The sequence below is a fragment of the Eurosta solidaginis genome, chromosome 1 (assembly GCF_040869045.1).
Source record: "Eurosta solidaginis isolate ZX-2024a chromosome 1, ASM4086904v1, whole genome shotgun sequence".
Taxonomy (NCBI): Eukaryota; Metazoa; Arthropoda; class Insecta; order Diptera; family Tephritidae; genus Eurosta; species Eurosta solidaginis.
The window spans coordinates 162002021-162025508 of record NC_090319.1 but is presented as its reverse complement, the minus strand read 5'-3'; the positions used below and the strand labels follow the sequence as shown (position 1 = coordinate 162025508).

The window sequence follows — 23488 nt, the reverse complement described above, 5'->3', positions numbered from 1 at the left end:
ACCATACGCATCTGCCGCCAGCGATCTCTGACGTAGTCACATATTCACAAGGTAATATATTTTGCTGTATATTTCTTATTTACCCAATAAAACATATCATTATGAGGAGGAAACTCGTATTCTCTTATTTGTATTTCCGTACGCATATTCCCACTGAGATCGACCCGGTGCGCCCACCTCTCGCAAGGATCAGACGCACCCCGGCCGAACATTTGGTCCTATCTCACCAGGAATTTGAAATACAGCACCTAAATTACAGTCCACAAGAAAAGATCATAGCTGACCGCACAAATCAAAGAAATTGTCACAAAAAGTTTTCCGAAAAGTCATTTGCCCATCAACAGCTATACCACAAAATTTGGAAACTCTATTATTTAATACCAGCGTGCAAAACACTGAGCCAGCGACAGCCAGCTAAAGCCACTGCAACACATCAAGTCATCTTGTTACATCAGCACCATACAAATCACCAAAAAGTTCAAAGTAAGTGCAATATTTCTTGCCACATTTTTTTTGGTTAAAATAATAAATAAGTGCGAAAAATCGATCGAAAGTGCCATACGTGATTGTAATTAACCGCGAAAAGTGTGGAAAAACTGTGTAGTGCCAAAAAGAAAATAAGTGCAAACGCGTTGCATTAACGTCGTTTAAGATTCCTTGTGACTATCTGGTCTGTCCCCCCACCTGCGGTAAGGCCCTCCGGACACAGTACAAGGAAGAGGTGCACATAACCTCACATTCATATCAAAATCTCACGCCATACGGCTGTGGCAATTTTCATTTTTTCCAAGCACTTTAATTTTCACTAATTCAATCGACACAGTTTTTTTACAACAGTTTTCACTGAGTTTTTACACTTTTCGTCGAGTTTTTATATCAACGCGCGCACTTATTTTTTATAATAAAATTGACGATTGAAGTGGCGAGTGACCCCCTTTACTTCGCACAATACACATTGGTGTTGATTCCCCCTGCTCCCTGTTTTAAGGCACAAATAATCTGCAAAGTCAGACAAAAATAAACAAATTAAGAGAATTAAATCAATTTTGCGTAATTTTAATAGTTGCTGGTTGGGTGATTCGCTCAGGTTTTCAAAGTTTTATATCCCTTGGTTAATTTGCTCTCCACCTTTCAACCATGAACATGGATTCTTACATTAGATTGGCCGATCGAATAATCGAATTCGAGGCCGATTTTAATGATATCAATGCGGCTCTGCACACTGTACACACTCTGGAAATACAGCAAAAAGGGTTGCAAGCTAAGTGGGAAAAAGCAGAGAACGCCCTAGAGGAGTTGATTGGCTCTGACGTGAACACAGTATCCGCCTGCCAGCTTGCGATACTGAGGTATTCAAGGGCGACTACCTATCTTGGCCAACGTTTCGTGACCTGTTCACGGCCATCTATAAAAATAACAGGCGCTTAAGCCCGGTAGAAAAGTTGTTCCACCTTAACCAAAAAACCCAAAGTGAGGCATAAAAGCATTGTCAAGAAATGTCCTTTGGCAAATGAAGGCTTCGAAACAGCCTGGAAAAACCTATGTGAGAGATACGAGAATAAACGGATTCTCGTAAACTCACAACTAAAAATTTTCTTTAATCTAAAAAAGATAGATAGCGAGTGCGGCAGCTCAATCAAAACCTTACAGCGCGACATAAATAATTGTTTAGCATCCTTAAAAACACATCAGATTGACGTTTCAAATTGGGATGTGATTATTACTTATTTATGTTCGACAAAATTACCTGAGAATACGTTGGCTCTATGAGAGCAGAGCATTGACCCCAGAACGGACATATCCAAGTGGGAGGATATGGACAAATTCTTGTCTAATCGTTTTCAGACACTTGAAACCGTGTCTGGTTTTACAGGGAATGCCACTTCTAAAGTGCAAAAGTCAAACACGTCGCGCCAGTCGAGAGAAACCCCTACAAAAAAACTTGGTGCTTTTAAAACAAAAGTAACCAAGCAAGCACCAAATCAATGCGTAAAATGTGCAAATCTACGGAGCACAGATTACGCAACTGTTCACGTTTTTGCGATGTAAACCCCGTAGAAAGGATTAAATTCGTCAAATCCACAAATGGCTGCCTGAATTGTTTATCCCCAGGACACACAGTGACGAGGTGCACCAGTTCGTACAACTGTTCCAAATGCCACTCTCGTCACCACACGCTCTTACATGCGGACACACTTCAGCAACAGGCGGTGCGCAACCCTTTCAAAGATGCTGATAATACCCCGTCAACTTCGGCACAGGCAAGGAAAGGACAGGAATCGGTACAACCGCCTTCCTCTGCGAATCAGAATGTCAAATCCTGCCATGCCAATTGCAGCACAGGCGTGCTATTAGGAACTGCTCGCGTACACATCCACCATAATGGTACCGACTTCTCCGCGCGGGCACTAATTGATTCAGGGTTTGAATGTTCTTTTATTACTGAGAGACTAAAACGTAGAATCAAATTGCCAGCGAGGAAAATACATGCCCAGGTTTCAGTCATCACAAATGTGGTGTCAGCGCAGGTAAAAGAGGCATCCAACATCGAATTACGTTCACCAGTGGATGCCTGCTTCAGCCTGACTACACCCGTTCTCGTCCTAGCTAAACTCACTGGGAATCTTTCATCCTGCAATATCAACGCAATGCCTATGCAGGCATTCCCAGACTTGGTTTTGGCAGATAAGGGGTTCTACGTCAACGAAGACGTAGACCTCATACTTGGCGGAGACATATATCCCAAAATTATAATGAACGGTATAAAAAAGAATGTACTAAACACACTCTTGGCACAGGAGACAGTGTTCGGTTGGATACTAACCGGTCGAATAGAAGCACCGAATCCAACGAAGAGCATCATGTCTTCTGCGTTAGACAATCAATTAAAAGCTTTCTGGGAGGTAGAAAATGTACCAGAAAATAAAATATTAAACGAAAATGAGAGGTATTGCGAAAAATTATTTAAAGAAACAACGAAACGTGATGAAGATGGAAAATACACCATATCACTACCATTCAGGCAGGATTACCTTACTAACATTAATTTAGGACCGTCCCTGAAACCCGCATGCTCTCAATTCTTCCGGAATGAGGGACGACTAATAAAAAACCCAGATTTAGGTAAAGAATATGTTGGAGTGTTGTCAGAATATGAGAAAATTGAAAAAGAATATCCCATCCGACGATTCGGATCATTACTTCCTGCCCCACCACGCCGTTATTAAAGCGGAAAGTACCACTACAAAGGTACGCGTAGTATTCAATGCCTCGAGCCCTACGGCCAACGGGAAGAGCCTAAATGATATTCTACTCCCAGGCCCAGTTCTACAAGCCGATTTATCCACACTAATCTTACGTTGGAGACTATACCGTTTCGTCTTCAATAGCGATATCGAAAAGATGTATCGACAAATTTGGGTGAACGAAAATCACACCAAATTTCAACGCGCTGTGTATCGCACTTCCCCGAACGACCCTATTAGTCTCTACGAATTAAAGACGTTTACCTTCGGAGTGAACTGCGCTCCATATCTCGCTATAAGAACGCTCCTACAGCTGGCAGACGACGTATCAAATTCACACCCTACAGCGGCTAGCATACTGCGAGAATACATGTATGTAGATGACGTGTTAGCGGGTGGACATACGATCACATCGACCATTAAAGCCAGAAATGAAATTCGTCAAGTCCTGCACTCCGCGGGCTTTCCACTTCGCAAATGGACATCCAATTCAGAGGACATTCTAAGGGACATCCCCAAAGCAGACCTGCTCAGTGAAAACTTCCTGGCGTTCGAAGATACCAGTTCAGTTAAAGCATTAGGAATTCGATGGAATGCCCTCTCCGATTTATTTTATTTTAAAGCAGGGACGCTGGACAACCCGGAAAACATTACAAAGAGAGCGATACTATCAGCAATCGCCAAACTTTTCGATCCATTATGGTGGCTGGCACCAATGGTCATTGTGGCAAAAATACTCATGCAGAGTATTTGGTTGGAAGGCACCGCTTGGGACGAACCAGTATCTACCAGTACGCTGGAACGATGGAAAACCTTCACCGACCAATACCATGAAATCGATAAAGTCAGGATACCTAGATGGGTCAACTTTTCACCAGGAACCGACATCGAGATCCATGGATTTTGTGACGCATCCGAGAAGGCTTATGCAGCAGCCGTTTACATGCGCGTGAAAACGGATAATGACATCTGGACAAACCTGCTTCTAGCCAAAACCCGAGTAGCCCCAGTGAAAACTCTTTCTCTTCCACGATTGGAACTTTGCGGAGCCGTGCTGTTAGCGGAAATCACCGAATCAATTTTCAGGAACCTCATGTTGGGACCAGTGAAAGTGCACCTTTGGACGAATTCAACTATCGTCCTCGCTTGGATAAGGAAACCGCCTTGTTCTTGGTCCACTTTCGTCGCACATCGAATCACCAAGATCATCGACATGATCGGAAATAAGGACTGGTTGCATGTAATTTAAGAATCAAACCCAGAAGATTTAGGTAGCAGAGGATTGCCTGCGTCTGAATTGGTTAACAATTCGTTGTGGTGGCAGGGACCTTCGTGGCTGCAAGAAGACACTTCCCAATGGCCAGCACAAGAAAGTGACTGCATCACCTCCGTAGAGGAAAAGAGGGCGAAGACCTGCGCAACAACAACAGTAAATACAACCGATGTTCTCCAACGCTTTTCAGACCTACCTAGGGCTTTACGGGTGCTCTCATACGTTATGAGGTTCTACCGAAGGACTCACCCCAAAACAAAGAAATCATTTCAGGTCAAGTCACCTTTAATCTCCCCTGATGAGATCAAATCAGTAACTCAACTTGTCATTAAAATCTATCAGAAACAACATTATAGTTCCGAATATAATGATCCAAAGTCCGGAAAACCAATTTCAGGGAAAATTGCAATACTCTCACTTAATCCCTACTTAGACCAGGATGGCGTCATTCGGGTAGGAGGGCGACTCGGGGCGTCAAAGAACTTAGCTTTTAATGAACGCCACCCAATCCTCCTCCCATACAACTGCCGGTTATCCCGTCTGACAGTACTAATGTTTCATCAACAAAGTCTGCATGGGGAAAACCAACTCATGTTACGTCTGATACGCACCGAATACTGGATACCTAACATCAAAACCATGATTAGGGCAACCATTCATAATTGCAAAGTTTGCACTATACACCGAAAGCGTGCCCAGACCCAAATTATGGGTATTCTCCCTCGCGAACGCACGACATTCAGCCGTGCATTCACGAATACTGGAGTCGACTTCGCCGGACCCTTCGACATTAAAAGTTACCGCGGCAGAGGGTGTCGACTATCCAAAGGCTATGTTTGCCTGTTCGTGTGTTTTTCCACACGAGCAATTCATCTGGAGGCCACTACTGACCTCAGCACACCATCATTTCTAGCGGCATTTGCCTGTTTCATATCTAGGCGCGGATGCCCGAAAGATATTTACTCCGACAATGGTACGAACTTTGTCGGAGCGCCACGATCCTTACGATCAGAATTCAAGACCTTCATCTCACAAGCGCGAGAGAACGCTGTCACGAAGTACAGCCACCAGTCACTCACGTGGCATTTCATCCCTGCGGGCGCTCCCCATATGGGAGGGCTGTGGGAGGCGGGAGTGAAAAGCTGCAAAAGCCATTTCAAAAAGATAGACTCACCACACAAATTCACCTTCGAGGAATTCCATACCCTCTTGTGCCGCATCGAAGCATGCCTGAAATCGCGGCCGCTCAGCCCGGCATCCAATGACCCAACGGACCTAGAGCCACTTACCTCAGGTCATTTCCTCACTGGCAGCCACCTACTGGCTCCGCCAGAACCGGATGCTAGTGAGAGCCCTGCCTCTATGGTCAATCGGTGGCAGAAACTCAAATCCCTCCATCACACTTTCTGCAAGCGATGGAAAACCGAATATCTCACCGAGATCCAGAAACGATAAAAGTGGAAACATCCACAACCTAATCTAAAACCCGGAGACCTAGTTGTTATCAAAGAGGACAACCTCCAACCCAACGAGTGGAGAATGGGGAGAATCTTCAACACACACCCAGGCTCTGATAACCGTGTGCGTGTTTTTGACGTTCATACAACCAAGGGACAAATAACTAGACCAATTAGAAATTGGTACTCCTTCCGTCCCACGACAAGGAGGGTTAAATGTAAAGGGCCAAATCCCGCCTTCCAAAACCCCAAAAACCAAAATTCTATTTCCCTCGACTACCTAAAACCAGAGGCCCCCGGTTGGTGATAGCATGAAAAGCATATTAAGGAACCCGCGTCTTCGTGTCTCTCTATCCCTAAGCCTGCGTTTCTCCCGAGCCATATATTATAATCAACCCCCCGGTCTCGTGATGGTGCGAGTCTACCGGAGGGGAATCCCAAAACGTACTACGCGAGGGCAATGGGGAAAGGGAGCGCGGGACATAGAGACGCGTTCAACCACGCGCCGTGATGCCCCGCTATCCGTCAGCTTGTGTCTCTCCCGAGGCGCTAATTATAATCAACCCCCCGGTCTCGTGATGGTGCGAGTCTACCGGAGGGCGATCCTACATCTTCTTTTTTTGTTCTCTACCCCCGGTCTCGTGTCGAGTCTACCGGAGGGAATCCTACACCTGACTACTGGTGGGCAATGGGGAAAGGGAGCGAGATGCACGAAGACGCGGGAGAGCTTACCAAAAGCTCGCAAAAAAAAGCATTTTTTTCTATGTTTTTTTTTAACAATATTAACCGGGGGCCCCCTGAACCGAAAATCCCCAAGTTCACCCGCTCGCCCCGAGCGAGGATTCCAGAAGCCATCCCATTCACTCGTTATCTCATAACGAGGACATCATAAAAGCCTATCGCAGAAGGGCGAGCCGATCTGCCACAGAACCTAAAGGCTTTCAGCCCATTATCTTTCTTAATTCCCAGCAAATCAACCCAAGTTCACTCGCTCACCCAGAGCGAGGATCACAGAACACCTACGCACTCGGCCAAATGCCCGAGGCCAACAATAAAACAAAAACCTGCAGTACGCATCGTCATTCGAAAACCGTTGAGGGTTTATGAAAAGTATCGACACCAAGTAATCGTGCACTTTCGTAAACCTATGAACATCCGAAACATAAACCGATTCCACATTCATCGTTCCACGTCAAAACCCCGACTGGTTAATCGATTCAAAGAGGTACCCTAAAGAAATGTCTTCATTGAGCCAAAGCCAATATCGTCCACTATGTGGTAAGACCTCCAAAGGTCAACTAAACCCACGATTTCTGCCCATGGCGGCAAGATAATTATATGTTTAGTGTCCAGAATCACTAAATCCGACAAAATTATGACAAGCTGCTAACTCCATAACAATCTCAATACGCCCACGCCCTCAAAGAGGACCAGAAAATTTCTCAATACATCTTAAGGTGTCAAGCAATGGCGCTGAGAAATTTTTGGGAATGGAGTTAACAGTTTTTACAGCGTCGTGCTATTTTTATTTTTTTAATTTTTCAAGAAACTTTTCATGGCAGAAATACACTCGGAAACCCAGCGAAAGGGCAACCCCGTTCAGAAAACGTTGTTCATACCTGACAACTTTTTATATGCCATGAATCGGCCGAATGTAAGGAAATTTGGTAATGAGTACCGGTATCGACCCCCTTTTCAAAGATCCACAACTAGCGATATTTTGCCCGCTTCTAAAATATTAACAAATAATTATTCAAATAGTTAACTCACCTCACCAGCACGTATTCCCATTCTTTTGGTGGACCGATTGACTTCTTTTTGAAACCGTTCGCTATCGTTCCTCTCCCGTCTGAGGCAGTCGTCCATCTCTTCTAATAGTATCATAAGACCTTCCGTAAACTCAAGCAAATTTCGGCGCAGCAACGCAATTTGTACAGGATCTGGTCATTGTGAATGTGTTTTTTTAAACATGCATCAAATTTCGACCAATAATTCTTCAACCAAATACCTGGTTTTATATCACCACAGGTGTATGCAGTTCGCTACATACATTGTACGCAAAATATAATCTTTAAATATATGATTGCAGAATACAAATCTACTGAATTAAACAAATTAGTATACCTTTAATTAACCTAAGTGCCTATTTGCTGTGCCAATCCAGTATAAATATGTAGTGACATGAAGCCCATAATGGAAGCAATGCTTTATATGCTTATTACCATATTGGCATGACGTTGAATGTAGATTGCATAAATTTACAGTTAAACCATTGGGGAATATTACTTGTAACTGCTGCAAAAATTTAATTATATCTGCAAAGGTATAAATGTCGCAAAACTTCTTTATTGCCTCGCGATGATCCGAATAACAATGTTGCATATAACCACTGAATGTCGTTTGTGGTTGAGAGCAGAAGTAGCACCATAATGATCGATCATGTGTCTTAGTACAGGCAATTCCTGCTGTGGGCATGCATACATAAGAGTATTTTGTATTTCTTGTGATTTAATCTCATTAACAGTTGATTCGTGCACCAAAGAAACATGAACGGCAAATGCGAGCTGATCGGCCAACAATTCCATGCAGTCTAAACTGTGTACATAGGTTAAGGTAGGACCCAAAGTTTTTAACTTGTCGATGTGTTCCAAAGACATGAATTTGCATAATGTTGCTCTAGTTGCGCCAGCGTTTGGCAACGGAAATCGCAATGGCCACAGGTCAAGCCAGCTGATGTGGCTTCTGCGTCGGCTGCCAAATATTTTGTTGCCCTATGAACAGTTTTCATGTGCGCCATCAATACGAGACTATTAGCAACAAATGAAAGACAATGCGTACATTTGAGTTGTGTGCAAATACGAAAGCGGAATGGTTTTTCTGCATTAAATTTTTTACAAGTCGAAGCTTGCCAATGTTTTTCACGCAAATTCTTGGGATTTGCAAATTCTGAATTGCAATAGTAGCATAGATATCCAAATTCTTTTAAATTCAAATTCTCGTCACTATCGCCATTTTCTGCCCCTCATCGTTATCATCTAAACATACACGTTTACTATAGCGCTCCGATTCTTCTTCGTCTTCCATTAGTATGCCACGTATGTGACGTACTCGCGTGGGACCATCTCATAGCCAAAGAGGACGTGTATCGATCGTTTTAACCGTATTATCTTCTTGGGGCACATAAATTTGACGTGGATACGTGTCACATAATTCATAGTACATTTGAACTCATTTTCCAATTTAAAGAAAGCCCAAGCTGATGACTTTGGAAAATTATCTTTGGCCGGATAGTTAAAGTCGTAAAGCTTGTTAATGGAAACTGGGTGATAAAGCTTCATTAATGAGGTGTACACATCATGACATTCAGAATCTTTTCTGAATATTGCATGAACTCATTGAAAAAAAAATTCGACGTGCTCTTCCCTGCGCACAAAAATTTAATTGCCTTTAGTTTGTGCTTGTGGAGAATAACGCCAAAGCTCCACTGGCCAAACCAATTGAAACAAGTAAGGAAGGTTAAGTTCGGGTGTAACCGAACATTACATACTCAGTTGAGAGCTATGGTGACAACATAAGGGAAAAAAACCATGTAGGAAAATGAACCGAGGGAAACCCTGGAATGTATGTATTACATGCGTATCAAATGAAAGGCACTAAAGAGTATTTTATGAGGAGTGGGCCATAGTTCTATAGGTGGACGCCATTTAGGGATATAGCCATAAAGGTGGATCAGGGTTGACTCTAGAATGCGTTTGTACGATATGGGTATCAAATGAAAGGTGTTAATGAGTATTTTAAAAGGGAGTAATTCTTAGTTCCATATGTGGACGTCGTTTCGAGATATCACCATAAAGGTGGACCAGGGGTGACCCTAGAATTTGTTTGTACAATATGGGCATCAAACAAATGGTGTTAATGAGTATTTTAAAAGGCAGTGGGCCTTAGTTCTATAGGTGGATGCCGTTTCGAAATATCGGCATAAAAGTGGACCAGGGGTGACTCTAGAATGTGTTTGTACGATATGGGTATCAAATTAAAGGTATTAATGAGGGGTTTAAAAGGGAGTGGTGGTTGTTGTATAGGTGGTCGCCTTTTCGAGATATCGCCATAAAGGTGGACCAGGGGTGGCTCTAGAATGCGTTTGTACGATATGGGTATCAAATGAATGGTGTTAATGAGTATTTTAAAAGGGAGTAATCCTTAGTTCCATAGGTGGACGGCGTTTCGAGATATCGCCATAAAGGTGGACCAGGGGTGACCCTAGAATTTGTTTGTACAATATGGGTATCAAAAGAAAGATGTTAATGAGTATTTTAAAAGGGAGTAATCCTTAGTTCCATAGGTGGACGCCGTTTCGAGATATCGCCATAAAGGTGGACCAGGGGTGACCCTAGAATTTGTTTGTACAATATGGGCATCAAACGAAAGGTGTTAATGAGTATTTTAAAAGGGAGTGGACCTTAGTTCTATAGGTGGACGCCGTTTCGAAATATCGCCATAAAGGTGGACCAGGGGTGACTCTAGAATGTGTTTGTATGATATGGGTATCAAATGAAAGATGTTAATGAGTATTTTAAAAGGGAGTAATCCTTAGTTCCATAGGTGGACGCCGTTTCGAGATATCGCCATAAAGGTGCACCAGGGGTGACCCTAGAATTTGTTTGTACAATATGGATATCAAAAGAAAGGTGTTAATGAGTTTTTTAAAAGGGAGTAATCCTTAGTTCCATAGGTGGACGCCGTTTCGAGATATCACCATAAAGGTGGGCCAGGGGTGACTCTAGAAATCGTTTGTGCAATATGGGTATCAAACGAAAGGTGTTAATGAGTATTTTAAAAGGGAGTGGGCCTTAGTTCTATAGGTGGACGCCGTTTCGAAATATCGCCACAAAGGTAGACCAGGGGTGACTCTAGAATACGTTTGTACGATATGGGTATCAAATGAAAGGTGTTAATGAGTATTTTAAAAGGGAGTAATCCTTAGTTCCATAGGTGGACGCCGTTTCGAGATATCGCCATAAAGGTGGAGCAGGGGTGACCCTAGAATTTGTTTGTACAATATGGGCATCAAACGAAAGGTGTTAATGAGTATTTTAAAAGAGAGTGGGCCTTAGTTCTATAGGTGGACGCCGTTTCGAAATATCGCCACAAAGGTGGACCAGGGGTGACTCTAGAATGCGTTTGTACGATATGGGTATCAAAGGAAAGGTGTTAATGAGTATTTTAAAAGGGAGTAATCCTTAGTTCCATAGGTGGACGCCGTTTCAAGATATCGCCATAAAGGTGGAGCAGAGGTGACCCTAGAATTTGTTTGTACAATATGGGTATCAAAAGAAAGGTGTTAATGAGTTTTTTAAAAGGGAGTAATCCTTAGTTCCATAGGTGGACGCCGTTTCGAGATATCGCCATAAAGGTGGGCCAGGGGTGACTCTAGAATTCGTTTGTGCAATATGGGTATCAAACGAAAGGAGTTAATGAGTATTTTAAAAGGGAATGGGCCTTAGTTCTATAGGTGGACGCGATATGGGTATCAAATTAAAGGCATTAATGAGAGTTTTAAAAGGGAGTGGTGGTAGTTGTATATGTGAAGGCGTTTTCCAGATATCGACCAAAATGTGGACCAGGGTGACCCAGAACATTATCTGTTGGATACCGCTAATTTATTTATATATGTAATACCTGCCAAGATTTTAAGGGTTTTTATTTCGCCCTGCAGAATATTTTCATTTTCTTCTACATAATATGGTTTTTTCTAAAGCTATATTTCGCGTCAATAAAGCAATCCAATTACCTTACCATGTTTCATCCCTTTTTTCGTATTTGGTATAGAATTATGGCATTTTTTTAATTTTTCGTAATTTTCGATATCGAAAAAGTGGGCGTGGTCATAGTCGGATTTCGTTAATTTTTTCATACTAAGATAAAGTGAGTTCAAGTAAGCACGTGAACTAAGTTCATTAAAGATATGCCGATTTTTGCTCAAGTTATCGTGTTAACGGCCATGCGGAAGGACAGACGGACGACTGTGTATAAAAACTGGGCGTGGCATCAACCGATTCCGCCCATTTTCACAAAAAACAGTTAACGTCATAAAATCTATGCCCCTACCAAATTTCAAAAGGATTGGTTAATTTTTGTTCGACTTAAGGCGTTAAAAGTATCCTAGACAAATTAAATGAAAAAGGGCGGAGCCACGCCCATTTTGAAATTTTCTTTTATTTTTGTATTTTGTTGCACCACATCATTACTGGAGTTGAATGTTGACATAATTTACTTATATACTGTAAAGATATTAAATTTTTTGTTAAAATTTTACTTTAAAAAAATTTTTAAATTAAGCGTACATATAGTGATAGGAGTAACGTTCCTGCCAAATTTCATCATGATATCTTCAACGACTGCCAAATTACAGCTTGCAAAAGTTTTAAATTACCTTATTTTAAAAGTGGGCGGTGCCACGCCCATTGTCCAAAATTTTACTAATTTTTTATTCTGCGTCATAAGTTCAACTCATGTACCAAGCTTCGTCGGTTTATCTGTCTTTTGTAATGAATTATCGAACTTTTTCAGTTTTTCGAAATTTTCGATATCGAAAAAGTGGGCGTGGTTATAGTCCGATATCGTTCATTTTAAATAGCGATCTGAGATGAGTGCTCAGGAACCTACATACCAAATTTCATCAAGATACCTCAAAATTTACTCAAGTTATCGTGTTAAAGGACGGACGGACGGACGGGCATGGCTCAATCAAATTTTTTTTCGATCCTGATTATTTTGATATATGGAAGTCTATATCTATCTCGATTCCTTTATATATGTACAACCAGCCGTTATCCAATCAAACTTAATATACTCTGTGAGCTCTGCTCAACTGAGTATAAATATATAATTTACCAATGGCGTTGAATTTTTTAGCAGGAAAATAATATAATAATAATAAAGATAATTATAGCCAAAAAAAAGTGCATTATTATAGAATATTGAAAATGTGGTTGCTTCATAATCGACCACTTCATTCTTCTTCCACAAAATGCGTTCATCCTTCTCTTTGCGCGTAACTTTCTTATCGTCACCAATTTGACGATTCATTTCTTTGCGCAGCATCTTCACGATGCACAGCAATCTTATGTTTTATCTGGAATTTAATAGTGCGGTAAGCCATTGCCATTACATATGTGCTAGCGCCAGTTAATAACACAAAGGAAAATGCGCTGGATAGAAGGGCCATATTGTACAGGCCAGAAAAGCCAAATAGGAATAGCTGATACAATGAAGGCATTGCCATAGAAGAGAGCGGATGAGTTGGTGCTGACATTACGGCTGAAATCCTGCAATAGCAGTTCGTCTTCCCTGGTGAAACCAGATGATTGCAGTTTTTGTTGCTTTCCTGAGCCCATTTTTAATTTGTATATGGCAGTAATGATACTTTTCTGTTAATTTTACTAACACAAAACTTTTAAATAATACACAATCACCAAATGTTGGAAGTGAAAGGGCGACATCATCTGAAATGAAACAAAAGAAAAGGCAGTTGAATAATTTTTACAGAATTATAAAAAAAAGGAACGATACCGGCATACTTACCCATCACACATTTTTCTTCATAAAGAAAATTCATTCAAAATGTCTGTATACTCATTTCCATAAATGAATGACATTTTTGAATGAACGAAACAAGGTTGCCATTTGCTTTTGTCTTTTCTTACGCCGTAAAAGCATTGCGCGCGACCCCATGGGATCACAAATCGGATCAGCGGGATCCAACAAACTCGAGTGTTAGGACCCGAACAACTTTACTTTTTTTCAGACAAATGAAAATTCTGTTTTATTTGACAATGTGTTGCATAAAAACACAATCAAAATCAGCTCTCTTGTGGAAAAAAAGTGAACCACTCGAGACCGAAATAATTTTCGCGATTTATTTGCATTGTTTTCATTGTTAAAAGGTTAGTGCAAAATCAAAATGTCAAACATAGACAAAAAACCTGTCAAACTCCCTAAGCTTTGGGGAACAGTGGTCTCGCTTTCATGATAGAAATTGTTCTTGTGTTTTGAAATTCCGCTAAAGTTTCGTCAGTCCTTTTAGCCTGGAACCCAAACATGTCCTGCGCGAGCTAGGTAGGTGCCCGACACACCCTACCAACCACTATGGTTCGGGGCACACAAAAAAACCAACACACAACCAAAGGAGAAAGGAGGGGAGGAAGGACAAAATAAAAGACAAAAAAAACTTTGTCCATTCACCGTCCAAAAATTACAATTTATTTGTTAAAAAATATATTTACAAACTGACAAGGCAGAGACCGACGTAATCCCGCTTACTGCGATCTATGCTTTCGCTGGCGATGGAACTCCAGCGAGGAAGCCGAGGGGTGTCGCTTCCCGCAGCTGCACTTATAGGGTGCGAAACCCATGTGGAGATTGAGGTGGGCCTTCAATGTGGTAAAGCAGCTGAGCGTGTGCCCACACACTCGGCACACAAATTCCTGGCCGCGGAGTCTTCGCGCACCCAAAGGACCCCCTCATAACCCCGACAAAAACGGGTGTACCACGAGGGTCCCTCGTCATAATACCGAACCTTCAATATTATGCGATTATAGTTCCGCGGCACATTCAAGAATGTAATGCGAAGATTGGTACGAAGTTCGAACGATGCCCTGAAATGAAAAGGAAATAAAGTGGTATCATTATATTATGGAAGATGATCCCATAACCAAAAAAAGGACTACAACCCGTATACTCACATGTTTTTTTCCATGGATGAAACTTGGCACTTCGCTTGTCACGCTACAAATGCCGGTTATGTGCACAGACTCAGCGAGCATAACAACACAAAAATAAAATGCTGCCAGACAAACACCAGCAAATGAGTAAAACCAAAAGGGCTGATCACATGAACAGCGGTCGACGACAAGCTGAATTTCACAAAACAAAATATGAGAAAAAGCCGTTACTCACTTTCCATAGTGAAGCCTTCTTCTAAACTCCAACTTAACTTAAGACTGTCTCTTAAACTACGAAGAAATAACTTTCGATGGAGACCTTTCACGTTTTATTAGCCTAAAATTAATAAAAATAACTAAAGGAAAGTTCAGAACCTTTATGAAATAATAATTCAACCAAATGAACTTTATGAGAAAAACCCACAACAAAAAACGAAACATTTCCGAATTATACCGGCATACTTACCCATCACACATTTTTCTTCATAAAGAAAATTCATTCAAAATGTCTGTATACTCATTTCCATAAATGAATGACATTTTTGAATGACCGAAACAAGGTTGCCACTCGATGACATTTGCTTTTGTCTTTTCTTACGCCGTAAAAACATTGCGCGCGACCCCATGGGATCACAAATCGGATCCGCGGGATCCAACAAACTCGAGTGTTAGGACCCGAACAACTTTACTTTTTTCAGACAAATGAAAATTCTGTTTTATTTGACAATGTGTTGCATAAAAACACAATCAAAATCAGCTCTCTTGTGGAAAAAAAAGTGAACCACTCGAGACCGAAATAATTTTCGCGATTTATTTGCATTGTTTTCATTGTTAAAATATTAGTGCAAAATCAAAATGTCAAACATAGACAAAAAAACATGTCAAACTCCCTAAGCTTTGGGGAACAGTGGTCTCGCTTTCATGATAGAAATTGTTTTTGTGTTTTGAAGTTCCGCTAAAGTTTCGTCAGTCCTTTTAGCCTGGAACCCAAACAAGTCCTGCGCGAGCTAGGTAGGTGCCCGACACACCCTACCAACCACTATGGTTCGGACCAAAAAAAACCAACACACAACCAAAGGAGGGGAGGAAGGACAAAATAAAAGACAAAAAAACTTTGTCCATTCACCGTCCAAAAATTACAATTTATTTGTTAAAAAATATATTTACAAACTGACAAGGCAGAGACCGGCGTAATCCCGCTTACTGCGAGCTATGCTTTCGCTGGCGATGGAACCCCAGCGAGGAAGCCGAGGGGTATCGCTTCCCGCAGCTGCACTTATAGGGTGCGAAACCCATGTGGAGATTGAGGTGGGCCTTCAATGTGGTAAAGCAGCTGAGCGTGTGCCCACAGACTCGGCACACAAATTCCTGGCCGCCCGCGGAGCTTTCGCGCACCCAAAGGACCCCCTCATAACCCCGACAAAAACGGGTGTACCACGAGGGTCCCTCGTCATAATACCGAACCTTCAATATTATGCGATTATAGTTCCGCGGCACATTCAATAATGTAATGCGAAGATTGGGACGAAGTTCGAACGATGCCCTGAAATGAAAAGGAAAGAAAGTGGTATCATTATATTATGGAAGATGATCCCATAACCAAAAAAAGGACTACAACCCGTATACTCACATGTTTTTTTCCATGGATGAAACTTGGCACTTCGCTTGTCACGCTACAAATGCCGGTTATGTGCACAGACTCAGCGAGCATAACAACACAAAAATAAAATGCTGCCAGACAAACACCAGCAAATGAGTAAAACCAAAAGGGCTGATCACATGAACAGCGGTCGACGACAAGCTGAATTTCACAAAACAAAATATGAGAAAAAGCCGTTACTCACTTTCCATAGTGAAGCCTTCTTCTAAACTGCAACTTAACTTAAGACTGTCTCTTAAACTACGAAGAAATAACTTTCGAAGGAGACCTTTCACGTTTTATTAGCCTAAAATGAACTGCGGAAAAGCTAGTTGGAGATTATGATACAATTTTCAAGATTAATAAAAATAACTAAAGGAAAGTTCAGAACCTTTATGAAATAATAATTCAACCAAATGAACTTTATGAGAAAAACCCACGACAAAAAACGAAACATTTCCGAATTCAGGTCGCGTCAGAACTCAAACGGGAATGTCCTCAAACACTTTCGCGACCTGACCATTAGGTATCGTTACGCTGCCAAATTGGCAGCATCGCACAGCTGTCTCACTCCAATGAGTTGAAGAGTTATCAGCTGACAGCTCTACAAATTGCCACACTCGATAGTATAGGCTATTCCCCCAGGGTTGTGTTGAAATCCACAATCACCCCACAATTTGGGTTTCTCACACAACATTGCCCAAATCAACACAAAGAATGTTCCACGGCAGCGAATAAAGGCCTCTTTACATTCATCGCACAAAATTAAATGCATAACTTCGTCGGCCTCTACGCTCCGCTTAAACTCGCTTTATTCATCTATTTTAACATACGTTTTGTAAAAAAACACCTCCGCTTTACCCAACCAACCTCACGGCCGCTCGCCCCGGCACATCCATAAAATGCCACAGCTGCCTTGAGAGTGATACGGCAAGTTAGACGCTGGAACGGAGACCTCGGCCTCTTCGTCCAGCCCAGAAAAACCTCAACTCCTCGAGTCTGGAACGGAGACTTCTGCTTCTTCGTCCAACAAAAAAAAAAAAACCGCAAGTCTGGAACGGAGACCTCGGCCTCTCCATCCGGAACAAACAAAAAACAAAGAATAACAAAAAAAATGGTGCCATTCTGGACCGGAGACCTCGGCCTCTTCGTCCAGCCTTACTGGCCATCGATTATACATATATCACGTTCTGAACTTCTATATATATTAGAGTTACGTATAAACCATTGGGAAGATATATTCACTTCTAACTGTTCATAACCGCTAATTTTTTCATCTTAGCTCAGGTGGCATGCTAAGCAAGTCGGAAAGGATTCCCGGCCATTTTGCGTCGCAGACGAACTCCTCATTTAGATTAAGTTTAGTGTGTAAATCTTATATTCATTTTTCTCGTTTCAGCGGAGGTCATTGGCGGAAAATGATGTTGCGTATCGCAAGGGGGGCCGGCATGTTTAGGCAGGATGCCTAACTTTTCCGCATCTATTTGCGACCCCCCCAATGCGACTCTGCGAATCGATACTCGATACTCGACTTAATTATAACCACCCAAACCATCGCCGCGACATGCATGTGCATGCATGTACATGCACGTGCATGTGTGTTTTTTGTCAGCACTCATGCATATGCATGTCGGGGTTGATGTGTGGGTGCCTTTCCCCTCCAAAACGGAGGATTTTGCGGGTCAACGGTTGTAGCTTTTTATACAACCGGCCTCTTGGATTTCAACAGCCGTACCATACGCATCTGCCGCCAGCGATCTCTGCAGTAGTCACATATTCCCAAGGTAATATATTTTCCTGTATATTTCTTGTTTACCCAATAAAACATATCATTATAACGAGGAATCTCGTATTATCTTATTTTTATTTCCGTACGCATATTCCCATTGAGATCGACCCTGTGCGCCCACCTCTCGCAAGGATCAGACGCACCCCGGCCGAAGTGTTACATATAATCATACATACCTATATAAATAGTCTATATTAGGGTGTACATCAAAATATTATAACAATAGAGAATCCAAAAAAAAGTGGAAAAAGAAGTTAACCTTTTATTTATCAAAAATATACTGGGAATATAATAAAAGTGGAATATGAATTAAAAAGAAAGTTATTTTCACATAAATAAAGAACTTACCTTACCTTACTTACCTCGAAAAAAAAAATTACACTTACCTGTGCAGAAAACTATTAGCTTACTTTCGAAGAAAATATTTATTCACCGTAAAGATTCCTGTGAAAAATAAGAGCGGTCTAAATTTTTAAAAGAGCTGTGAAAAATAAGATCACACGAATAAATATTTTTTTTACCACTAGCAATAGACCTGCAAAAGTGGTGCACCAGAACCTTGACAAAAAAAAACCTGAAAAAAAGGCAAAGAAAGGTTTGCAAAAGTGCGGAACTCCGAAAAAACCTGCAAAGAAAAGAATAAATTGTTGAATAGAAAAAATGAAAAGTTAAAAAAGATATTGAAAATATAAAAAGAGTAGGGTGCCGAACCTGAAAAATAAAACCTTGAAAACCAAAGCAACAACAACATTCAGCAAAACAGAAGTACAATCACAAAAAATCAAAAAGCCTTAGTAACAGCAGACAAGCGGTAAATCTCAATTTAATAAGTATATAAGTAGCGGTCAGTAATTAAAGTTAGTGAACTTTAACTCTCCTCCAAATGGTAACAGTATATATCCTATATATACTTACCGATATTTCAATTTCTCAAAATACTCTTGTTCACAAAAATTTCTGGAAACAAACCGCTACTAATATACATACACTGAAAGAAAAAGACTGGCAAAATCAACGGAAATACGGGTCAATTCAACCGCAATTTCTGTAAATTTGTATCCATCGCAACATGATATTGAATCAACTGCCCGCAAATCGTTGATACGTAATTGACCGGTTTAGTAGTCAAATGAACAAAAAAAAGTTGTTGCGACAGTTTTGTATGAAAGTAACTATGTTGCCATATAAATAAATAAATGTAACGCGCGATAACCTCCGAAAAGATTTTAGGCCGAACATCTTCTTCCAATTTGTGCCGTGCTCCATTTTAATTTTTCTTACAAATTGGCGGAACGCGACCTACTTGTTTTATGCCGACTCCGAACGGCATCTGCTAGGCATATGAGTTTTCACTGAGATCATTTCATGGTAGAAATACACTCGGAGTGCTTGCCGAACACTGCCGAGCGGCGACTCCGCTTAGAAAATGTTTCTTCTAATTGAAAAAGCTTGTTTATAAAATTTTGATGTTGCTTTTCCCGTGGTGTGAAACGGAGGTGCGGTGTAGTAGGCGGAGCACGCTACCATCACACCACGGTGGCCGCCATATAAATACGTAAATATGTGAATACATAAATACGCATGCTTGCTACATATACATACATATGAATAAAGAAATAAAAATAGTAAAACTGATTCTCAATTCTTTCAGTTGCAGCTCAGCTCATTCTCAATTTCTTCTCTCGCATGTAGTGGCCACACTTGATTGTTTCGAACAAAACTTGTAGTATAAATGTTTGACGTAACATTTTATAAAGAGAACTTGCAAGTACCCCCAGCGGGTAAGGGGGTAAGAATATACCCGCGGTAGGTATGCCTGTCGTAAGAGGCGACTAAAATACCAGATTCAAGGGGTGTGTACGCAACCCTTCAGGTTGCCAGCGCAATATATAGCTTCTCCAAACCTAACTGTGAACCTCACCTATCCGCGGCGAATCCTGTTTCACTAAAAGACGAGGCTCTGACGACCCCAAGCTCCTCATGGAACTTGGGGGTGGGGAGGGAGGGGATGGCCTGAAAGTTTAATGGGGCCACATAAATCGTTCCCGAGATGGCCGAGCTAGCACCTTAATGGTGCTGTGGTAGCGGAGCGTACCGGATCTGTATCCGGCAAAGGACCATCACATCGATAACACTCCCCAAAGCCTTCGGGGAGCAACCTTATCGATACAATAACAACAACAACAACCACAGAACTTGTAAGTTATAGAAAAGTAAAGAACCAAATCGCAGGACTGTAATTCGCCACTGGAGGAACTTTACATGTAATTCGGCAAGTTTAATTTTCGTAACACTTTAAGTTGAAACGATTCCAAAAGAACTCAAACTTTTATTTTGTCGGAAACATCAATATTAAAAAAGGATGTTTTTTTAATATCTTATTAGATTCGTTCGCGTAAGTGAAAATTCATAAAAACTTGAACAAAATGTTACTTTGGAAAAATTCTATTCGTTCAAGCAAAACTTTTGCAACAAGAGGGCGCAATTTTTGCATTTCGCTTAGACGAGAAGATGCAAAATTGTACCCGATAAATAGGTGTCCCGGTATCTCATAATTTTTTGCACAGTAAATTCAAAAAAGCGTTTTTTCGTTTTGTATTGATAACTGAAAAACTAGTTCTTTATTGTTTTCCCATTTTGTGTGTTTTTTCGATTTGATGGTTTTCTTATTTTGGTGTTTTTTTTTTTTAACAAGTGTCACCATCTTCATAAGTACAAAGTAGAGAGCGCAGTCAGTATAAAATTCTCTTTGAAATTTGCTCATGTATTGAAAGTTGATCGCCGTTGAAATGACCTGTAAGATCAGTTGTGTTAACAGAAAAATCAGTTAGATTGATGAGGAATCTGTAAATTTTACAGAATTTTGTTAACTTAAGAGCGACAATTTCTCTTCTGTTGAAATGACCAAACTAATTTGTTCTCTTGACAAAGAACTCGGTCGAATTAACCATAATTCGATCAATTTCACCGAATCTCCGTTAAGTCAATAACAACAGAATCGATTTGTTGATTTTACTAGCACCATTTCTTTCAGTGTACATATATACATAAAAACTCAAATCCCATCACGTATATACCCCAGGGCGTATTAACATTCCATGCCCACTGGCACATTCCTTTGTCCGTAATCAATTGCTGTCTCACGGACATAAGCGTACTGTGTTGAGTCTCTCGTTCCCAATCCCAACAAATAAACAAAATATAACCACAAGCTTCCCATTGTGTCAGTTTATATATTAGACATACGCATACATATATATACAAAAAATCTAACCCCACGCCCTTATTGTCCTCAAAACCGAAACTCATATTTTCCCTATTACATATTTTATGCACATAGAAGAATTAAGTACATAATTCCACAGCCAAAAACAAAAAAATTCCATCGCGAAGAAACTTGAGCGGACTTACATACATACCCATACTTCGCTGATAGAGTGGTAACAGCAAAGTACCCAGTAGGACCCAAAAACCAAAATACCCAGTGGGAAATAATTGGGACTCAAACCACTTAAAGCTTTAATTATTGTGTACTACCATTACCCATTCACATCGATTTTATTTGTTCGCGTGATTTATTTCTTATTCAAAAGAAATAATTTAAGTAATTCTCGCAGACTCACACTTTTAATCTCTAAAAGAAATAAAACACAATGATTAAAAAGCAAGTGACAGTCTTGATGAAGGTAAATTCGACACAAGCTTAGATACCTTTATTTTCGAAAGTAATAGACTCGAGGAATTTTACTTAAAATGGTCAGCCACCCTTATATCTGACCAAACAGAATCTCTTCTAAAAGTAAAAACATAACAGCTAGAAAGATTGCGGGAATCACTCCATCCCATTGGAGTCCATCGATTCAATAGAGCAAAAATACCAAAAGTGCTCTGACAGTTATGAAACTTGCATATCTCAGATAATGGACGCCATGCAATACTGTGACCCTCGCCTCAAACATCTCAGCCCCTAAATCCCCCAAATACTTCTAATTCATCACAGAAATACCTCAAAGTACCATACTGCGATACTGAAATATTCCACGGCGGATACGAAGACTGGCCGGCATTCAGGGATGTATACGCACATTATTACAACACCTGTCATATTCGGTATCAGTTTCAGCATTAAAAGTTTATATATATTTCCGGCCAGCAATCATTGCAATTTTACATGTATTTTGCATTTGATGTGTTACTTCTAAGCATCTGTGCATGATTTACCTGGCAAATGTTAATATTTAGTTTAAAGCTTTATATGGTGTAAGTTAAAACGAAGCAATCCTTCGGCATGAAATATAATATCACAGCTAGGTAGATCTTTGACAACATGTCTAAAATACATAAGTTTCGTTTTATTACTAACAAGTAGCAAATGCAAATCAAAGTTAATGACACATATTAATTCAAGTTCACTAGTTGCACTGTACGCGATGGCCAAATCATCTGCAAACGCAGTGGTTTTGCCTTTAAATGGCAGGGAAAATATTGAATTGATATATAATAGGAACAATGTTGCACCAAGAACAGAACCTTGGGGTACTCCCAGATTTACAAACAGTGGGCTACTGTAACTGCTATCTACTTTTACTCTTTCTATTCTGTTAGAAAGACAGGATTTAAACCAGTAATGAATAAAGCCTCGGAAGCCTGCATGGTGTATTTTATCTAAGAGAATATCTCTATTGACCATGTCAAAGGCTTTTGTATTTCAACAAACAGGCCGGCGCAGTTTCTTTTACCGTCTAGATCTCTGTAAATATTTCTGCAGAAACTCAGCAGAGCGTCTTCTGTTGATAAACCGGAACGAAATCCAAACTGCATAGGACTGAAAAAGTTTGAATTGTCTAGAAAATTTAAAATTCTTTTTTTGACTGCTTTTAAAAATACTTTCGATAAAGCTTAGAGAAGCGATATGGGTCTATAGTTGTTTGCATCCCTCTTTTCCCCCTTTTTGAAAATCGGAATAACAACAGCGCTTTTAAGAATATCAGGAAAAATCCCTTGAGCAATACTGGCGTTGAATAAGTATTTCAATATATCAACTATATTAAGAGATATTCTCTTGAGTAGTATATTTGAAATACCATCCTCACCACACGAACTCGAGTTTTGCAGTGTGTTAATCATTTTAATACTTTCAATGAAATGGTTTTAAAAAAAGAAGCTATTTTGAGCACAATTAAACAAGGGTGGAGACTGACAATCGCAGCTGCGTAAACTTAGATTACCAATCGTGGTAAAGTGTTGGTTAAATTTGTTAGCTACTTCTACAGCGTCTGAAATTAGCTGACTTTCAGTACGCAACACAACTGAATCAACACCCTTAATGTAGTTTTTATTTAAAATAGCGTTGACCACGCCC

The 23488-nt window shown here is 40.6% G+C and overlaps 1 protein-coding gene and 1 pseudogene across 3 annotated transcripts in view; both read right to left on the bottom strand.

Moving 5' to 3' along the window:
• Positions 1 to 23488, bottom strand: part of l(3)80Fg (dnaJ homolog subfamily C member 16 l(3)80Fg) — a 2137133-nt gene that overhangs the window by 643654 nt on the left and 1469991 nt on the right. The gene's annotated exons all lie outside the window — the stretch shown is intronic.
• LOC137236920 (translocon-associated protein subunit gamma-like) lies at positions 9095 to 13418 on the bottom strand (annotated as a pseudogene).